Source organism: Typopeltis vanoorti, chromosome 2 (genome assembly GCF_054136105.1).
Source record: "Typopeltis vanoorti isolate ZY-2024b chromosome 2, IOZ_Tvanoo_1.0, whole genome shotgun sequence".
NCBI classification, from domain to species: Eukaryota; Metazoa; Arthropoda; class Arachnida; order Uropygi; family Thelyphonidae; genus Typopeltis; species Typopeltis vanoorti.
This window is the reverse complement of record NC_143550.1, coordinates 89,898,365-89,918,466: the sequence shown is the minus strand read 5'-3', so window position 1 is coordinate 89,918,466 and position 20,102 is coordinate 89,898,365. Positions and strand designations below refer to the sequence as shown.

The following is a 20,102-nucleotide window of genomic DNA, read 5'->3' as shown; positions in this document are numbered from 1 at the left end:
ACATGGTCTTTTTTGAAGTAACTACCGTGAGACGCGATGCATTTTTCCCAACATTGTGTCCACTTCTTAAACACATGTGAAAGTCCGTTTTTTTTAGAGTTCTTTCAAAACCGCCTCTGCAGCTTTTACACATGCTTTGTTGCTTTCGAAATGGCGGCCTCTTAGTGGTTTCTTGAGCTGAGGAAACAGCCAGAAATTGCACAGTGCGAGATCAGGACTGTATGGAGGGTGTGGTAGGATATCTGTGTTGTTCTTCTGCAAAACGTCCACTACACAACCAGCAATATGTGGCCTTGCATTATCGTGGTGCAATAAGAAGCCATTCTTCAGCAATGGATGCTTCCTTTTGACGTCCATTGATGATAATCGCTGCTGTGTTGATCATTGTCTCTGTGATGGATGTTGAAGGTCTTCCCTCATGTTCCCTCATCTTCCACATTTTGCCTTCCTTCCTTAAAAGTTTTATGCCAGCGAAAAACACTTGCCCTCGACATTGCTTCATCGTGGAAAGCTTTGCGTATCATGTTAAAAGTGTCCGATGCCGATTTTTGCAAACGCACACAAAATTTAATCGCATAACGGTGTTCCAAGGACGCTTCCATTTCAAAGACTGGTCGCGGCTCATAGGCGCGCCGAAACAAGCTTGCGTTTAGTCACGTGATACTGGCACATCAGCCCATATACACCATCTATCAACCTCTTTTAATAGAGACAGCAGCATTTCTTTATTCCACAGAAATTAATATTGTGATGAGTGGTTTTGCCACAGTAAAATTAGTCTTATTACTTATTGAACAGCCCACGTATATATATACAGTATATATATATATTTTTTTTAAAAAAGATATTTAATGACTATCAAACTGAGAATAAGTTAGAAAACTTTAATGATACAACTAGTTTCGGCTTATTATGGCCTTCATCGGGTATCTTTGTACATAGAAGAAACAATAATAAAAGACCGACGATATTAAGAAAACTGAGAAGCACAGGTTAATTGTATTAGATAATTAAAAATAAAAAACGTTGTATTAAAATTCCATTTGCTCTATTTACGTGCCATTGTTTATTGTATACATGGTAATAGACTCTCAAAAGTACAACATCAGGACGTTATTCACCACTCTTCCAAAAATCAGATCTCTTATAAGCCATCCTAAACCTAAGAATCATAATCGAAAATATCCTGGCGTATATAAACTATGGTGTGACTGTAATGTTCCTTATTACGACCAAACTAATAAATCTGTTGAACTTCGCATGGAGGAGCATAAAGAGATATCTCCCATAAAAGATCAAATGCTAGTGCTTATACAGCCATGTTCTCTTCTCTAACAATCCTCATGGTAATTTTCAAGTCACTCAGTTTCCTGGGATAGATCTGAAAACATTTTCCATTGCAAGGATGAATTTGAAAGAAAGATAGTGGAATCGGAGATCATCCTTAATCCTGAACATTTGAATAGTAATTTGAGCTACAACATCCCTGAGAGCCATACTGCTGTTGTTCAATACTGGCATCCTCGAGAGTCTACTACCACACATACAATAAACAATGGCACGTAAATAGCACAAATGGAATTTTAATACAACATTTATTATTTTTAATTATCTAATACAATTAACCTGTGCTTCTCAGTTTTCTTAATATCTTCAGTCTTTTATTATTGTTTCTTCTATATACAAAGATACCTGATGAAAACCATAATAAGCCGAAACTAGTTGTATCATTAAAGTTTTCTAACTTATTCTCGGTTTGATAGTCATTCAATATCTTTTTTTTAAATGTATCACAGTAACCGAGTTAATGCTCATGAATATATATATATATATATGTTAAAGATACCAAGCTCTTTTAAACCTGGTTTTTACTCCATTTCCCAAGTAAGCAAACAGACAAGTTTGCACCTGAACGTAATGCAAGTCTAAGTGACCCGTAAAGTAGTACAAGTCAAGGCAACTCGTTGGTAAAGATGGAATAAGCTCTGATCACTATTCTTAATATTTACCCTTAATGCAAAGCCCATCTCTTTGAGGAGATGTATGATGCTATGCATTAAAGGCAAGGGGCCACTACCCAGACCGGTTTCGACCTTTATTGAGGTCTCATCAGTGGGAGCCAGGCTTAGAAATACTAAGGTTAAGTAATACAGAGCTTATAAGTATTTTACCAAAACAAGTTACCAAAAGGTGCTTTGACCTTATTAAATAAAAATCTCAGGAAAAGGCCGAAACCGTTCTGGGTAGTGGCCCCTTGCCTTTAATGCATAGCATCATACATTTCTTCAAAGAGATGGGCTTTGCATTAAGGGTAAATATTAAGAATAGTGATAAGAGCTTATTCCAACTTTACCAATGATTTGCCTTGACTTGTACTACTTTATGGGTCACTTAGACTTGCATTACGTGCAGGCGCAAACTTGATATATTTGTCTGTTTGCTTACTTGGGAAATGGAGTAAAAACCAGGTTTAGGATAGCTTGGTGTCTTTAACATATATTATATGCAAGGTAAAAAACTTTCTACATCTATCTCTCATCCTGAGATTTTTATTTAATAAGGTCAAAGCACCTTTTGGTAACTTGTTTTGGTAAAATACTTATAAGCTCTGTATTACTTAACCTTCGTATTTCTAATCCTGGCTCCCACTGATGAGACCTCAATAAAGGTCGAAACCAGTGTGGGTGAGACTTGAGTTCTGAGAGGCTCTGATTGGGAACAGATTTTTGCCTGTCTCTGAGTGGGGCCACCGCTGAGATTATGGCTCTGCTTGGTGGTGGGGTGAGCCTGCCAATGCTGAGTTCTTCTCGGTGACGGGAGGAGCCTGTCATTGAGTGGAACAATGCGGAGTTGGGCGATCTCTCGAGATCGTCTTATTTTTAGAGCCTATTTCACTTATTCATAAGGTCGAAACCGGTCTGGGTAGTGGCCCCTTGCCTTTAATGCATAGCATCATACATTCTCCTCAAAGAGATGGGCTTTGCATTAAGGGTAAATATTAAGAATAGTGATCAGAGCTTATTCCAACTTTACCAATGAGTTGCCTTGACTTGTACTACTTTACGGGTCACTTAGACTTGCATTACGTGCAGGTGCAAACTTGACATATTTTTCTGTTTGCTTACTTGGGAAATGGAGTAAAAACCAGGTTTAAAATAGCTTGGTATCTTTAACATATATTATACTCAAGATAAATAACTTTCTACACACACACACACACACACACACACACACACACACACACACACACACACACACACACACACACATATATATGCACACACACACATATGCACTCACTGTTATATAACGTTAAATGCATTTGTAATGGGAACTCGACTTCATTATTTTCAGCATTATTTTCAGCATTTTGCAATTTTTATTTTTTACCCAGGATGCTACAAAATTTCTTAATGGAATTCAACTCTATTTCATGCAGGAAGGCAATATTATATCTGTACTAAATACCTACATTGATTTTGTTTAACTGCAGTCAGTTAAAAAAAAAATGATAGGCTACACTCAGTCAGTTCCTACAATGTTACTGCTAAGAACTGCATGCATGTTTAATACATATATAAATGAAATTATTTTCCTGGTAAGTATATTACTGCAATTAAACCAAGTTGTTTAAGTTTATCTATAAGTCAGGAATTTGGCTATGTAATGAATGAAAAACTTTTCTTAACATGTATTATATGCATACCTCCTTTTAAACTCTTGACAACTTTGTTAAACATGTAATTGGGACAGCCACTTAATTGGGCCAAATTATGCTATCTGGTCCAAATACCTGCAAATCTGATGATATCATCAATCTACCATGATTTAGGTCAACGTCATGGTCGTTTTTCCTCTCATGGAATCCAATCCAGTACTTCTTTTGTCCATCGTTGATCTTGTCTTCGAGCAATATGCTCAGCCCATTGCCACTTCAGATGTTTCCATCTTCCTATGATACCAGAGACTTTGGTTTGATTTCTTATCCACATATTCCTTTTGTGGTCCAGTCTTGTGATATACCAAGCATACGTCTTTCTATATAAATCATTTGCATAGCCAAACCAGTTCAAGAAATATCTAAGACTCTTCAAAGGACAAGACAACAACAACAACTTCTTTCCATACTAATCTGTGTTGTTCTTAATTTTTGAATTTCCTTTGCATTTAGTGTTCATGTTTCACAGCCATATGTCAATATAGGAAGAATACATTGGTTAAAAACTTTTCTCTTCAGGAATAATGGTAGTTGGCTTTTGAATATTGAATGTAATATTCCGAATGCTTTCCACCCAAGCATCGTGCATCTTTTAATTTCGTCCATGATATTTTGTTCCATTGATATCTGTTGTCCTAAGTATATGTAATGATCTACTTCTTTAATTTCCTCATTATTGATTTTTATTATTTCTAGTTGGACATAGCTATTGAAAGGTTTATCTTTAGGCCAGCTGTTTTGCTAGCAATTTGGAGTTCATGGATATGAGTTTGAAATTCATGCACAGTTGAAGTAATGATAACATGTCATCTGCAAAGCATAACTGGCTTAAACATCTTCCATTTATTTTCAGACCTTTCCCTTTCCAATCAAGAAGTTTGAATATTTCTTCTAGGCACACTGTGAATAATTTTGGAGATATTGTGTCATCCTGTCTTTTACCTCTCTGTATTTTCAGAATAGAGATATTTCCATTGAAATGAATTGCTGCTGTGGCATTAGTGTATGCTAATTTGATGGTCCTGACATATGGCTCCTCCACTTGTTGGTTTTGTAATGCTTTAAGTATTGTACAAGTTTCTACTGAATCAAAGGCTTTCTCAAAATCAATAAAACCAAGACATAACAGTAACTGATATTCATTACACCATTCAATAACCTGTTGTACAACTTGAATATGGTCTATTGTACTAAAGAAACTTTGAAAGCCTGCCTGTTCTTTTGGTTGTGCTAGGTCTAGAGTCGTACAAAGCCTATGAGCTAAGACTTTTGTAAACACTTTGTAAACCACTGATAGTAGACTGATGCCGTTGGTAGTTCGTCGTGTTCTACCTCACCTTTTTTATGTATCAGAATTAGGGTAGCCTTCTTTCATGTTCTTGGTACATCATTTTTCTTCAGGCATAAAGTAAATAGTTTTGCTAAGAGTTTATAGATCAATTCAGATAAGGTTCGAAAGTACGAAAACTCAAATGGATGAAGGAAAGCAAAAGTTTGATGCAAGGTTCGAAAGTACAAAAACTTGGAAGGCCTTGTTGCCTCGTTGTTGGCCTTTGTTGCCGCCATCTTTACTTCGCACGATAGGCATAGCAGGCGCTTTCACGTAGCTGTTTTTTTAATTGTAAAAATAACTGATATGAAGGACTATGGGTACTTACGAGTTCTGTAGAAGTAATTGGCTCCTTAGTACCCACTGTTTTCCGTTTACTGGTTATTTTGCACAAAAAAATACTTGCAAATGCGGTAAAATTTGGGAGCACAAGTTTAACGAAATTATTCACAGGAGACTGCTATCAGATCCTTGGTGTTATCTTTGATGGAGAGCATGGATTTGCTAAAGGGAGGTCATGTTTTAGTAATCTACTTGCTTATGGCAATAAGGTAACGGCTTCCTTGGACAGAGGAGAGTAATACACAGTAATATACTTAGATTTTGCAAAGGCTTTTGATAAATTCCCACCATGATAATTGAGTCAAACTAGAGCAGATGGGGTTGGATATTAGATTAGTGCATTGGATTGCAGACTGGCTAGCTGATAGGTATCAGCAAGTTGTGTATGGGGGAACAATATCCCAGAAAAGGAAAGTCACTAGTGGTGTGCCTCAGGGGTCTGTTTTAGGGCCATTGCTGTTTAACTTGTATGTTAATGATATTAGAAGATTTGGATGGAGATATTCAGTTGTTTGCAGATGATGCAAAATTGGGATGAACTATGAAGAGTAGAGAAGATGTTGTCTTGCAAGAAGACTTGAATAAATTGAGTGATTGAGCACAGGAATGGGAGATGCGAGTTCAATGTAGCAAAATGTAAGGTTTTAAAATTTGGGAAACAAAGATGGGATGTAGAATTTATGCTTGGTGGGGATATACTGTTGGAGGTGGAGGAAATAAGAGATCTTGGGGTGATAGTGGATAAGGATTTCAAATTTAGGGGGACACATTGCCAAAATTGAGAAGACAACACAAAGACTTCTGGGAATGAAGCAGAGGACACTAGTAGAAGCAGGAAGATTCTTGTTCCATTGTATAAGGCTTTGATTATGCCACACATGGACTATTGTGCCCAGATTTGGTCATCTGGTTTTGGACGAAGAGGTGTTGGACAGGGTCCAGAGGCGCTTTAGTTTCTAACTCTGGAATGTCGAGTATGAGGAAAGATTGAGAAGATGCAATTTACAGAATCTAGTGGACAGGAGGAAGAGGAGGTGATATGATAGAGACCTACAAGTTAGTAAGGGGTTGTTATAGGATGAATGTTGGAGGGGTTCTACAGAAAACAGTGGGAGAACCAGAGGTCATCCCTGGAAACTGTATAAAGAGGGTGTGAGTAAGGGAGTGAGAAGCAGGTTGTTTGTATGCAGAGTTGTGAATGACTGGAATGCCTGCCTGAGAGTGTGGTGTCTGCAGAGAATTTGAGTGTTTTTAAGGCATGATATGATGAGCGGTGTGTATGATAAAACGAGACCTTCTAGATGAATATTTGGCTACATGGGGTCTTGGGGTAATAATAATAATTTCTCTGCCTGCTTTTAGAAGTTCAGTAATAACTCCATCCTCACCTGCAGCTTTTCCATTTTGCAAGCTTTGGATGTTCCACATAACTTCTTCTGGTAGAATCTGTGGTACTTCAGCGATTTTGTAGTTGTCTTCTAAATTTAATTCATCATCCTGATATAATACTCAGTAAAATTCTTCAATTATTTTTGCTGTAGCATATCTATCAATAAACAGACCCCATCTGTTTATTGCTGTTTGGCTTTTTTGAGACTACAGTTGTTTTCAATGGTTTGTTGTATTAATTTACAATTGAATTTTCTTATTTCTTCTGTGATACATATTCTGATCATTTTGCACAGTTCAGTGTATTCAATTTTATTCTGTAGGTTATTTGATTGTTATATTTCTATTTGTTTCTTCATAAGCTGTTTTGTTTCTTCAGAAATTTTGTCTTGTTTCTGTTCTGTCGTACCATCTATTTCAAATGAGCATTATAAAAGGTTTTGGGTAATAATGTCATTACTTTCTGATGGATCAGCATTGTAATCTATAATAAGTTGTTTAAATCTATTGTTTAGTGCATGTTGGAATATGAGTTTGTGCACATCTATGTTTTTGCTTTGATGTTTGAAACATTTTTCTTCTTTCTTTCTTATTGGCAGTTTATTTGGATTTTACTACATACCTACCATACGATGATCACTTCCAATGTTGAAGGTGTTTATAACAGAGCAGTCTTGAAAGATGTTTTTCTTATTGTGGAAGATAAAGTCAATTTCACTAGTTTTTCCGTTTGGACTTTTCCATGTCCACTTCCCGCGTGTTTTTTTCTTGAAAAAAGAATTCATGATACTACTGTGTGTGCGTGTGTGTAATATTTTATATAATATATATTATACTATGATGATGATGAACAGCCTATTTTTCTACCTACTGAAGGGTGAAGGCCTCTCCTACTGAGGGAGGTTTTGGGTCTACTACTGCCATGGTGACCCAGTCCATATTGGGAGAGCGTATCTATATTTGGGTGAATGAATGTATGAAGGTAGAAGACAATCACAAACATCCATGCATATGCGGGATTCGAGCCCGTAGCCTCTTGGCAGGAGAATGGATACACTAACCACTCGGCCAACCAGGCTGGCATATTATATTAATCGGGTCTTTACTCATGAATTTTTTCATCTAGTCTGGTTAAAAGATTGGAATAATATTTTCCAGTTATTGTTTTACCCTTTTTAAGATAATTAATAAACAATATGCCTTTAGTATCCCAAAACACCAATGCCATGACCTTTCCTGCTGATGGAACTGACTTTGTCTTCTTTGGTGCTGAAAACCCGGCTTCTGCCCACTTTTTTGACTGCTGTTTGGGAAATAACAAATTGATGGTGTATAATGGTGAATCCAGGTCTCATCCACAGTAATAAATCGATGCACAAAATCAGTTTTATTCTTGTGTGATTTTCTTTTCTTGACTACTTGTATAATAAACTATAACACTTTTTATGAATGTTAGTCAAGTGAGTTTTAATTTTTCGTCCTACTAGTTTCACCGATTTTTGCTATCGGCATCTTCAGGGATACAATTGGTAAGTGATATGAAGGTAACAGATTAGGTTTTAACTGACAGTTCTAATTCATACAAAATTAGTATTGTGCGAGACATACGCATTGTCAATGTATCCCTGAAGATGCCGATAGCAAAAATCGGTGAAACTAGTAGGACGAAAAATTAAAACTCACTTATCAGTTTTATTCTTGTTAAAACGCTCTAAGCACTGTTCAGAGATTTTCCTGCGAGTGTGTTTTTGATCTGCTGTGAGCAAGCACGGCATCCATCTTGCACAAAGCTTTTTCATTTGCAATTCTTCATGCAAAATATATCCTACACGTTCGTTTGAAATGCCTGTAGTCTCAGCAATTTCGGCGAGTCACTTTGATGACTCACTGGTCATCCAATACAATATCGTGCACTTGATCAATGATTTCTGGTGGTGTTACACTTTTTGGACGTCCTTCACGTGGATCATCTTCAAGGCTGGTACAGCCATGTTTAAACTCGGCAGCCCATTTCTTAATTGTCGAAAATGAAGGAGAAGAGTGCCCATAAACTTTTATGAACTTCAAATGAATTTCTTTTCCCGTTAAATCTTCTTTTACAAAGAATTTTATAACTGCACAATACTCAATTTTATCCATTTCAAGGGATACAGACAACACTTTTGCTTCAGAATGTATAAAACAAACTATTTGATAGAATGACTTGCAGTTTCACATGGATGCTTATGACAGATGTACCAACTTAGAAAAAAAAAAACTTGCTGATAGTGTTGCCATCTATGGTCAAGGCCAAGAACTTTTCAGACCACCCTCGTGTGTATGTATATATATATATATATATATATATATATATATATACACCACCTGAAGAAATTGAGACCATTTCTTCAGGTGGAAAAAAAGCAAAAGCCACTACATAGATTTCAGTTTAAATCATGGGGACTGTTCCTAAAAGTGTCTCTTGTTCTACAAAACCCATTAAACTTTAACAGAAATGATGATGTAGCTATGCATAAATTTTGGCAACCCGTCCATCAGCAATAATAATGAACCATCACTGCAGATTGTGCCAATGCCTTCCATGAATGTGACTGCTTGTCCCAGAAGCCAAAGTAATTCAAGTCTCGGCAGAGTGTGTATCTTAAAAATGCCTTTCATAATGCTAGCTTGAGTTAGCAAAATGCAGGTTGTAAATACTTAATTTAGTCATTAAATTTAGTTCTTTCATTCCTATGTAGTTTATTCCAGAAATTTTCAACAAGAATATGGGTTTGGAAAATAAATTCTTGACTTAGCTAAGTGGATGTTGACAGACAAGTATCAAAAAGTGGGATCCAGTGGGTGTTAATCTGTCATATTTAAAGTGACCAGTGGTGTACCCCAGGGATCAGTTCTCAGACCATTGTTGTCAATCTGTACATTAATGACAGTAGGAAGAATCTAACAGGATATGTTGAATGATTTGCTGATGTTACAAAGATAGATAGGGTAATTAGGGATGTTATGATATCCAGCAATTACAGAATGATTTAAATAGCCTGAAAATTTGGGCAAATAGTAGTCAGTTGAATGTTAGTAAATATAAACTTATGCACTTTGGTATGATGAGATTTCCAACAGATATTTTATTAGCAGGTTAAGAAACTGGTGAGAATAGGGATCTTGGTATTATCATGGATAAGAATTTGAAGTTCTAGATCACATAGCAAAAACTGCAAATACAACCCAGAGGATACTCATGAATGATGTTGAAAAGTTTCACAAGTAAGCAAAAGGAAGTAATTTTGCCTCTTTAGAAGGACTTTTGAATCAGAGGAGACTATTGCATGCAATGCTCATCCACCATGCCTTAAACTGATTCAATGTATATACATCCACAACACACCAAGGCAATGCATTCCGCTCACCAACCACTTTCCATGCAAAGAACCTGCTCCTTATTTATACAATTTCCAGCAATGGCCTCTTGTTCTACTGCCTCTCCCATTCTATGAAAAATTTCCTCTATGTCAATCTGATAATAACCCCCAACTAGCTTATATGTCTCAATCATATTCCCCCCCCCCCCCCCTCTTTCTCCTATTCAGGAGACTTTGCAATTTACATTCTCTCAATCTGTCCACCACGTACTCCACATTCCAAAGACCACTGACCATCTTTGTGAATCTTCTCTAAACCCTTTCTAACATATTTTCATCACCATGAAAACCTGGTGACCAAATCTGTGCACAATAATCCATACGAGGCCTGATCAAGGCCTTATACAATGGCATCATAACCTCATTGTTTCTGCATGTCAGTGTCCTCTGCATCATTGCCATTATCCAATGTGACGTCTTCACAACTTGTGCCATGTGGCCCCTGAATTTCAGGTCCTTGTCCACCACAACTCTCAGATCTCTCATCTCCTCTGCTTCTTTTAAAGTTTCTCAACCAAATGTATACTTCGCATCCTATTATTGCTTACCAAATCTCAAACCTTACACTTTGCAACACTGAACTGATAGTTCCACTTATCTGTCTGTTCATGCAATCTATTCAAGTCCTCCTGTCAAGCCACAACATTTGCTTGACTCTGCATTGCTCTTCCCACTGTTGCATCATCTGCAAATAGCTGCATATCACTAGCTAAACCAATCCCAATATCATTAATATACAAACTGAACAGTAATGGTCCCAGGATTATGGAATACAGATGATGATAGATTAATAGTATATGGACTGCAGACTCTAGTTAACAGGAGGAAGAGGGACCGAGGTTTATAAACTTCTCAATGAATGTTATGGGATTTCGCCTGATGAAATTTTTCATTATATGGAAGGTTGGGAGAGAACACTAAACTTCCTTAGAAGTTAAGTTTTTTCAGGATTAAGAAAGGGATAAGCGCTAGATTTTTTTTTCACAGAGAAGTGAGTGAGTTGTGTAGTTTGCCTCTTTAACTGGTGAGTGCATCTGGTATGAAGGAGATGACAGATCATTTGGGTGATATATGGCCTTCCTCGATGAGTCCTTGACTCTCTGCAATTTCTGCGACTCCTCCTGTGATTTCTCATTAACTTTCTGTAGAAGGAACAGTAGGAGTACCTGCAAATCTTAAATCTTAAATGTATTCTAATTTTGAAATCTTACTCTTTGAAATTTTCTGTTTCTGTTCTGCTTTGAGTTTGTCAACAATGATTCTACTGCAGTTACTTTTGATACTTTGAGTATTGATAAACTAGTGAAGCTCTCTTTAAAACTCTTGGGGGATGACTAAGGCCTCTTGCACAAGGTAGGAAGTCTCTGGTCCTCTCCCACTGGATAAAGCATTTTTGTTTCATGATATGCAAGCCAGTTTTCCCATTTCCATCTTGTGAAGGTCCTCAATGTGCATAGGTTATTGTAAGGAAAATTACTTGCCATTCTCCAGGGTCCTCATCTAGTTACCACTTCATCCTTGATGTTATAGGTGAGAATGATAGGACAAGATTATGGTCAGTAATGTTATTCGGATGGGTTAAGTTAGTGTAGTGAATGTAATTTATTTACATCAGTTTACAGGCTAGTATGAGAATATATACGAGGGTAGTCTGAAAATTTCTCGGCCTCAACCATAGATGACAACACTGTCGGCAAGATTTTTTTTCTAAGTTGGTACATCTGTCATAAGCATTCGTGTGAAATTGCAAGTCATTCTATCAAGTAGTTTTTTTTTTATACATCTGTCTGAAGCAAAAGTGTTGTCTGTATCCCTTGAAATGGATAAAATTGAGGATCGTGTAGTTATAAAATTCTTTGTAAAAGAAGGTTTAACACACCAAAAGAAATTCATTCGAAGTTATTAAAAGTTTATGGGTACTCTTCTCCTTCACCTTCATTTTTTGACACTTAAGAAATGGGCTGCCGAGTTTAATCGTGGCGGTACCAGCCTTGAAGATGATCAACGTGAAGGACGTAGTGTAACAACACCAGAAATCATTGATCAAGTGCATGATATGGTATTGGATGACAGGCGAGCCATCAAAGTACATGAAATTGCTGAGACTATAGACATTTCAAAAGAACATGTAGCATATATTTTGCATGAAGAACTGTAAATGAAAAAGCTTTGCACAAGATGGGTGTCACGCTTGCTCACAGCCTATGGGTGAGACTTGGATTCACCATTAGACACACCAGAATCCAAACAGCAGTCAAAACAATGGACAGAAGATGGTTGTTCAGCGCCAAAGAAGGCAAAGTCGGTTCCATCAGCAGGAAAGGTTGTGGCATCGGTGTTTTGGGTTTCTAAAGGCATTTTGTTTATTAATTATCTTGAAAAGGGGAAAACAATAACTGGGGAATATTATTCCAATGTTTTAACCAGACCAGATGAAAAATTCGTGAGAAAAGATCCGGTTTGCAGAAGAAAAAAATCATCTTTCATCAGGACAATGCACCTGCCCACAAAGGTGTTTTGGCATTGGGAAAATTAAGAGATCTGCACTATGAATTGTTGGAACATCCACCCTATTCCCCAGATTTGTCTCCCTCTAACTTCTGTCTCTTCCCAAAACTAAAACTTTTCCTTGCTGGTCAGTGTTTTTCTTCGAATCAAGAGGTGATTGCAGCTGTAGAGAAGTATTTTGCAGATCTTACTGAGAACGACTACAGGGATAAGATAATGGCACTGGAGTATTGCTGGAATAAATATTAGTCTTAAGGGGAGATTATGTTGAAAAATAAAAATAATTTTGAAATTATAAATTTTTATTTTTATTGTTAGGCTGAGAACTTTTCAGAATACCCTTGTATATAGGTTCAGCATAAGCAAGTTTGTGCAACAGGGCGAATTTAAGTAATTTTCCTTGTGTTCGATTTGCTTTTTTCTGGATTCACTTTCACACAGCAAATTTTGAGCTCTCTAATACTGTCTCTACCAACAACCAAAGTGATGTAACAGGATATGTAACTGTACCTGATGGAGATGAAAGGGTTAAAACTGTTCAACTGGGGGTCTATGCACATAAAACAAGAGAAAGAATAACTTTCTCACATCTGCTGAACCATATCTACATTATGCCTCCAACTATCATAACTAGGGATTAAATGCATGTAGAATCACAATATGTTGACAATGTGGGAACTTCTTCCCCCATCTTATTATAAGTGGAACAAACTTCAGATGCTACTACATTCCACAAAAATCTGTGGAACTACATGTGGCACCTACCAGGTTTGTTGTGATTTCACTTGCAGGAAAGTTTTCTTTTTTTAATACTCTCTAATATGGTCCTCTAGAAATCTGTATTTTATCCTGTTATTTTTCTAGTTCAGGACTTGATGCATGTAGATTGAAAGACAAGATTTCTTCTTTCTTTCTTTGGGATTTTGGGATTTAGGGGGTCGCCTCTAGAGGGATTCATGGTCTGTAGTGTTTATTGAGAGCTCCTGATAAGATAAGTGTTATTTTAAGTTATCATTGACAATTTTGCTTGAATGTTACATAGTTTTGTTTGCTTTGCATATCTTTGTGTGTCTGTTTGTGTGTTTTTGGTGTTTCAATTATTAATTTGATAAAATTCGATGGAAGTGAGCACATGGCTTCCGTAAAAAGAAAAATGGCAGCTAGTAATAATGGTTTGCCATGTTTGTTCAATAACTGTAATATAAAGGAGTTTATTCAGTGTACTATCTGCGAAATGTACTCTTTGCGGAGAGCTGTTGGAGTATGGTTAGATGATGATAATGGAGTGAATGTGTGTAGAAAATGTAAGGAAAATGAGGAATTAAAGTGTATTTCAGGTCGTGAGTGTGATAGTTTTGTCAAATTTCAGAATGAAGATAATAGCAATATGATAAGAAATTGCAAGGTTCCAAAGAACTGTGAGGGTGTGAATGTAGAAAGTGTGAATGATGGTATTAATTCAGAGGAAATTAATGGTTTAACAGTTAATAAAAAAGATGAGATAGATGCAATGAGTGAGATCACGTTGTTGAGCAGAGCGATACATAGAGCAAAACAGCAACTACAGCATATGCACAAATGTCTACCGAGTGTACCAACCAATAATAAAAAAGTACGATAGGAAAAATAAGAGTATGTTTGTGAATGAAAACAAAATGAAGGAGCGAGTGCTATATGGAGATTCGCTAGTACAAGGTGTGTTAGTAGAGGATTTCACAAAATCGTACTAATCTGGTGCGACCATCAAGGATGTAAGTGAGTCTATTATAGAGCAAAAGGAAAGGGTGAAAGAAATGATAGTTGTGGCAGGTACGAATGATTTGAAAGGAGATAAAATGTAAATGATAGAGGACCTGAATGAATTGTTTGAGGTAGCAAAAGAAAAGAGTGAGAGAGTTAGGATGATTAGTCTTTTACCGCAGTACGGCAGTGAAGTGTTTAGAAGGAGGGCCATAATTGCAAATGACTTTATGCGTGGGTTATGCATGACAAGTGGTGTGGAATTTGTGGACGGGTGGAGTGAGTTTGATGGGCGAAAGGATCTATATAAGATGAATGGTTTGCATTTGAATGGATTCGGAGTAAGGAGACTTGAAAAAGTGTTGTTGAATGAAGTGGATGTGCAGAATCAGGGAAACTAGATTTATTAAGGGGAGTGGGGGGGGTAGATATGCAGACCATAGGGAGGCAGTTGAGTGTATGAATGAGTATAATATGGCTGAGTGAATAAGGACAACAAATCAGAATGGGATAGTTAGTATAAGGCATCAAGGTAGGGATGGGGCTAACGGGGGTCTGCAATTCATGTACACTAATGCTAGGAGTATTAGGAACAAGAAGGAAGAATTTTTGGCCTTGGTTGGCACTTCCAGACCACAAGTTATTGGCATTAGTGAAACATGTCTGACTAGATAATATAGCTAGTGGGATTGAATGTGATGGGTATAGTGTGTTCAGGAATGACAGGGAGAATAAAATGGGGGGGGGGGAGGAGAAGTATTGTTGATGATAGCTGATGAGCTGCAGCCAAGGAGAATAGAAGTTGAATTGCAGGATAGAGAAAAGAGCACATTTGAGGCCATTTCGTGTGAGATTGTGGCTAGCAGAACAAAATATACAACTGGGTGCTGCTATAGACCAGGTGATGGAAAAGATAGTGGCGATAGTATGCACAAGCAAGTAGAAGAAATGATTGGAAGGAGGGTAATTATTATGGGAGATTTCAACTGTGGTAGCATTGATTAGAACGAGGAGAGGACACACAGGAGAAAGGAATTGGATTTTATGCGGTTATTAAGGGATAACTATCTGCGACAGCATGTAATGGAAAATACTAGCGGTCAGAGAGTGCTTGACCTAGTAATTACATCTGAGGATTTGGCTGTAACAAATATGACCACATTGCCACCAATTGGTGAGAGTGATCATAGGGTCTTGATTTGGGAGGTGGCTAAAGGTGTGGAATTTTCAATTAAGACAGGGTACATGTGGAATTATCGGGCTGGAAAGTATGACAAGCATAGGAGTTTGATTGGTTCAGTGCCATGGCATGTACAACTGCAAGAACTAGAAGTTGATAGTGCATGGGAGGCAGTTAAGAAGTGTTTGCATGAAGCAATGGCTGACTGTATACCTAGAGTCTGAATAATAAATCAAGTAGGAGTTAAATGGATGAATAACACCATTAAGCTTGAGGTGCAAAAAAAGAAACAACTATGGAGGGAATTAAAGGAGAAAGGTGACCGGCAGCACATGAATGGTATAAAGCCCGGCCAGAAGGGTAATGAGTGTGGTAAGAAAAGAAAAAAAGGATTACGAAAGATTATTGGCCATGCAGGCTAAAGACAATCCTAAACAGTTTTTTCGATATGTTGCAAGTAAAAGAAAAAATATACATGGCAGATTGATTTTAAAGAATGTCGATGGTAGGGAGGTAACCGAATCAGTTGATATAGTTGAGTTACTGAGCGAACACTTTGCAAGAATATATCATCCAGGTGGTGACATTGCAGAAATGAATGAACCAATAGATTATACGGGAATTGTGGTGAATGAAGTGGAGGTGAGTAGTCTATTGCAAAACCACAATGTCAATACATGTGTGGGATTGGATGGTATACAAGCTCATGTCGTACATGAAGCGGCTAAAAAATTGTCAGTACCCTGCACCATGTTGTTTAATTTGAGTCTCGGGTCTGGGTTAGTCCCGAGAGGGGGGTGGAAGGAGGGGAAAATAGTTCCACTGCATAAAGGAGGTTCCAAGACTGCTGTTGTAAATTACCGACCGATTAGCATATCAGGAATCGTTGTCAAGGTCTTGGAGAAATTAGTCAAGAAAAGAATGCAGGATTGGATGGATGAAAATGGGATATTGTATGGGGGACAACATGGTTTTGTGAAGGATAGATCATGCCTCAGTAACTTGTTCACATGTTTTATAACACAGTGATGGCTGAACTGGATAAGGGTAATGGGGTTACAGTGATTCTACTGGACCTTGCCAAGGCCTTTGACAGGATACGACATGGAACTCTAATCAGTAAACTGGAGCAGATGGGGATGGATATAGGGTTGTGGAGATGGATAGGAGGGTGGTTGATGGAGACATACCAGAGAGTGGTTTATTCAGGAGTTGAGTCCAAAAGATGGCTTGTGACTAGTGGTGTGCTGCAGGGTTCTGTTCTTGGACCACTACTTTTCAATTTGTTCATCAATGATATAGGAAAGGATCTGAGATTAAGTTTTCACTTGTTTGCTGATGATGCAAAGTTGGGTAGAGCAATTGTGAGTGCAGAGGATGTCGAAATTTTGCAGGAGAGTTTGGAGGACTGGGCTAGGGAAAATGGATGTCAATTTAATGTGGCAAAGTGTAAGGTTTTGCATTTTGGGATGAAAAGATTAGCAGCAGTATATCATATTGGTGGAACCGTACTCCAGGAGATTGATGAGGTCAGGGATTTGGGGGTGTTGGTGGATAGGGAATTGAAGTTTAGGGGTCACATTGCAAAAGTGGCTAAAACAGCTCATCAAATCACTTGGCTTCTGAAAAATACTTTAACAAGCAGAGACTAACAAGTTATTGTTCTTCTGTATTGAGCCTTGATAAGACCCCATCTAGACTACTGTGCCCAGATATAGGTGCCAGGGTTTCTTCTTGATGGGGAGGTGGAGAGGATCCAGAGACTAGTGACCAAAATGATAGCAGGTCTGTGGAATGAACTTTATGAGAACAGGTTGAAGATTTGTGGGTTGCAAAAATTGGTCAATAAGCAGAAAAGGGGTGATATGATTGAGACATTCAAATTACTGAAGTGTTTCTATAAGATTAATCCAGAAGATATTTTCGAAAACAGGACTGGTGGTGGGAGGACTAGGGGCCATACATGGAAGCTGGGCAAGAATGTGATTAGCAGGGGTGTTAGAGCTAGGTTTTTTATTTGGAAAGTGGTGAATGAGTGGAATAAGCTGCCATAGTCTGTTGTGGGTGCTCTGACCGTGCATCAGTTCAAGGCGAGGTATGATAGATACTGTGTGAATGTTGAATAGTTGTTCTTGACCTGATGTTAGGGCTTCCCTCGATGAGTCTGTCGACTCCTTGGAGTTGCCCGTAATAATAATAATAATAATTATTTGATTCTGTTTAATCTTCAGTTTTTTCTGCATATGTTTCATGCAGGCAGTTGTTAATTTTGTGTGATTGTCCTGCATTTCCTGCATGGTTCAGAGCAGTATCCTGAAATGTGGTCCTCTTCCAAACAGTTAAAGCATTTAGTGTTGGAACGGTCTGTGCTCAGGTGGTTAAAAGTGTCATACTGCAGACACTGCAGATGAACTACCACTCTCACAAATCACATATATACCAAATTGGGAATCAGCTACTTCACCAGCATGAAAAAGGAAATACTTCCTGACATGTATTCCGTTTATTCTGAGCAATCTTCTCTGCATATGTCCTTGACTGTACACCCCATTTAGAGATGACTTTATCAATTATCTCATTGCTGTTTTCTGTGTATTCTGTTTGGAATGTCTTAATTCTTATTGTGCGCATCTGACTTTCAATCATCATAGGGTGACTTGTTGGGCTTGTATATGCAAGATGTAAAGTAATTTATCTCTTTTTTTAAGATCTTTCAGAACTTGGTATCAGTTGCCATCAAGATTATAAACACAAATATTTACAGCTCTGACTGCCTCTTTTATAGTACAGACTACATCTCTGATCTCATGTTGCCTATTAATGTCCAACCCATGGGCTCAAGTTCAGAGAGGAGGAGAAAATCTTGTATTTGTTAATCTTTGTGTTAAAATGAAAATACAGCAATCTCTCGATTAATGCATCCCAGATTGGTGCGTCATTTTTTTCGATACCCAAATTCGATTAGTGCGCCTATATACATCTTAGAAATAAATGTTAAAATTTAAAACATTTAAAACATTTTCGATCTATACATTTTTTATGGCTAACTATTTTAATATATCACTCATCAGGATTAAATAATTGTTACTGATTTGAAACATTTTACAAAGTTATTTTTTAATTTCATACTACACTATTTCCATGTACACTATGTTCCAAATTTATGGCCAAAATTTATGTCATCTGCTTTACATAGTATTTTGCTATCAGATCTTGTACAATTGTTTTCTTACTTTTTTATTTTAAATTATTTTCTTAACCTTTAATCATGAATAAAATAATTAGTAAGCAAAAAATAGAAGTGTGAAAATGATTCAAAAAATAATCTGATTGGAAGAAAAACTTGAAATAATAAAGAAAAATGAACAAGGCGAGTCCAGAGCAAAGATAGGACAAGAACATAAAAATGGGTGAATCAACTGCTAAACACAAAGAGAAAGGTAAGGCTGCTTCAAGTTTATCATGCATGCACTCGAAATCAAAGTATTATAATGATTGAATTAGAGAGACTTCTTTTTACATGGATCGAAGATTGTAACCAAAAACGGATCCTGCTAAACACTGGCCTTATTAAATCAAAAGCATTAAACCTCTTTGCAACCTTGAAAGAAAGAGCTATCAATGATTGAAAAGAAAAAGAATTTCACACTAGGGGTTGGTGATTTGAGCATTTCAAAAAGATAAATAGCCTACATAATGTTCTAATCACAGGCGAAGCTGCAAGTGCAGATAAGAAGATATCCAGAGATTTTGAAGAAAATTGTGTAAGAAGGGGACTAATGTGATCAACAAATATTTAATGTCAATGAAACCAGTCTTTTTTTGGAAGCGAATGCCTTCCAAGACTTTTCTAGCTAAATCAGAGAAATCTCAGCCTGGTTATAAAGTCGCTAAGTCGAATGAAATTACTGCTAGCCGTTTGGAAGTACCTTCTTCCACATTCTGCAAATGATTTTAGAGGCTTTTCAAATGAATCTAAGTTAATTAAATCTCATTCTGAGAAGTGGAGTGATTCCAACCTGCTAAATTTAGATACATAGCAGGAAGATCCTGAAGAATATGAAGAAAATTTAATCACTGACAAGCCCAAAGGAGGTTTCACAGAAACAATTTGTAAATAATTTTCGTACAATCAAAATTTTTAAGCAGCAATGCTTAGAGACTAACCCTGGGTGAAGCGAGAACCAGTAAAATTTGCAGGAGAGGCAATAGGGCCATACCGTCAGTTGTATGAAAAAACGAAAACAGAATGCCCACCAAACTACGTTAGCTCAATTCTCTGTTAAGAAGTAGAATAATAAATTTATATTATGAATATGTTTTATTGTCTTTCAGCTTCATGGTTTTCCTTTAATTAGGCCCTGAGACATACCCTAATTCTTTTATAAAAAAAACTTAAGGGTCAAAAAAGAAATCTGAGGAATGAATTATACATTTTTCCATAGGTTACTATATTCGATTAATGCGCCTGTTTAA

At 37.1% G+C, this 20,102-nt stretch overlaps 1 protein-coding gene across 2 annotated transcripts in view; it reads left to right on the top strand.

Annotated features, from left to right (window-relative positions):
- LOC150109241 (prestin-like) overlaps window positions 1-20,102 on the top strand; it is a 399,320-nt gene that overhangs the window by 303,760 nt on the left and 75,458 nt on the right. The gene's annotated exons all lie outside the window — the stretch shown is intronic.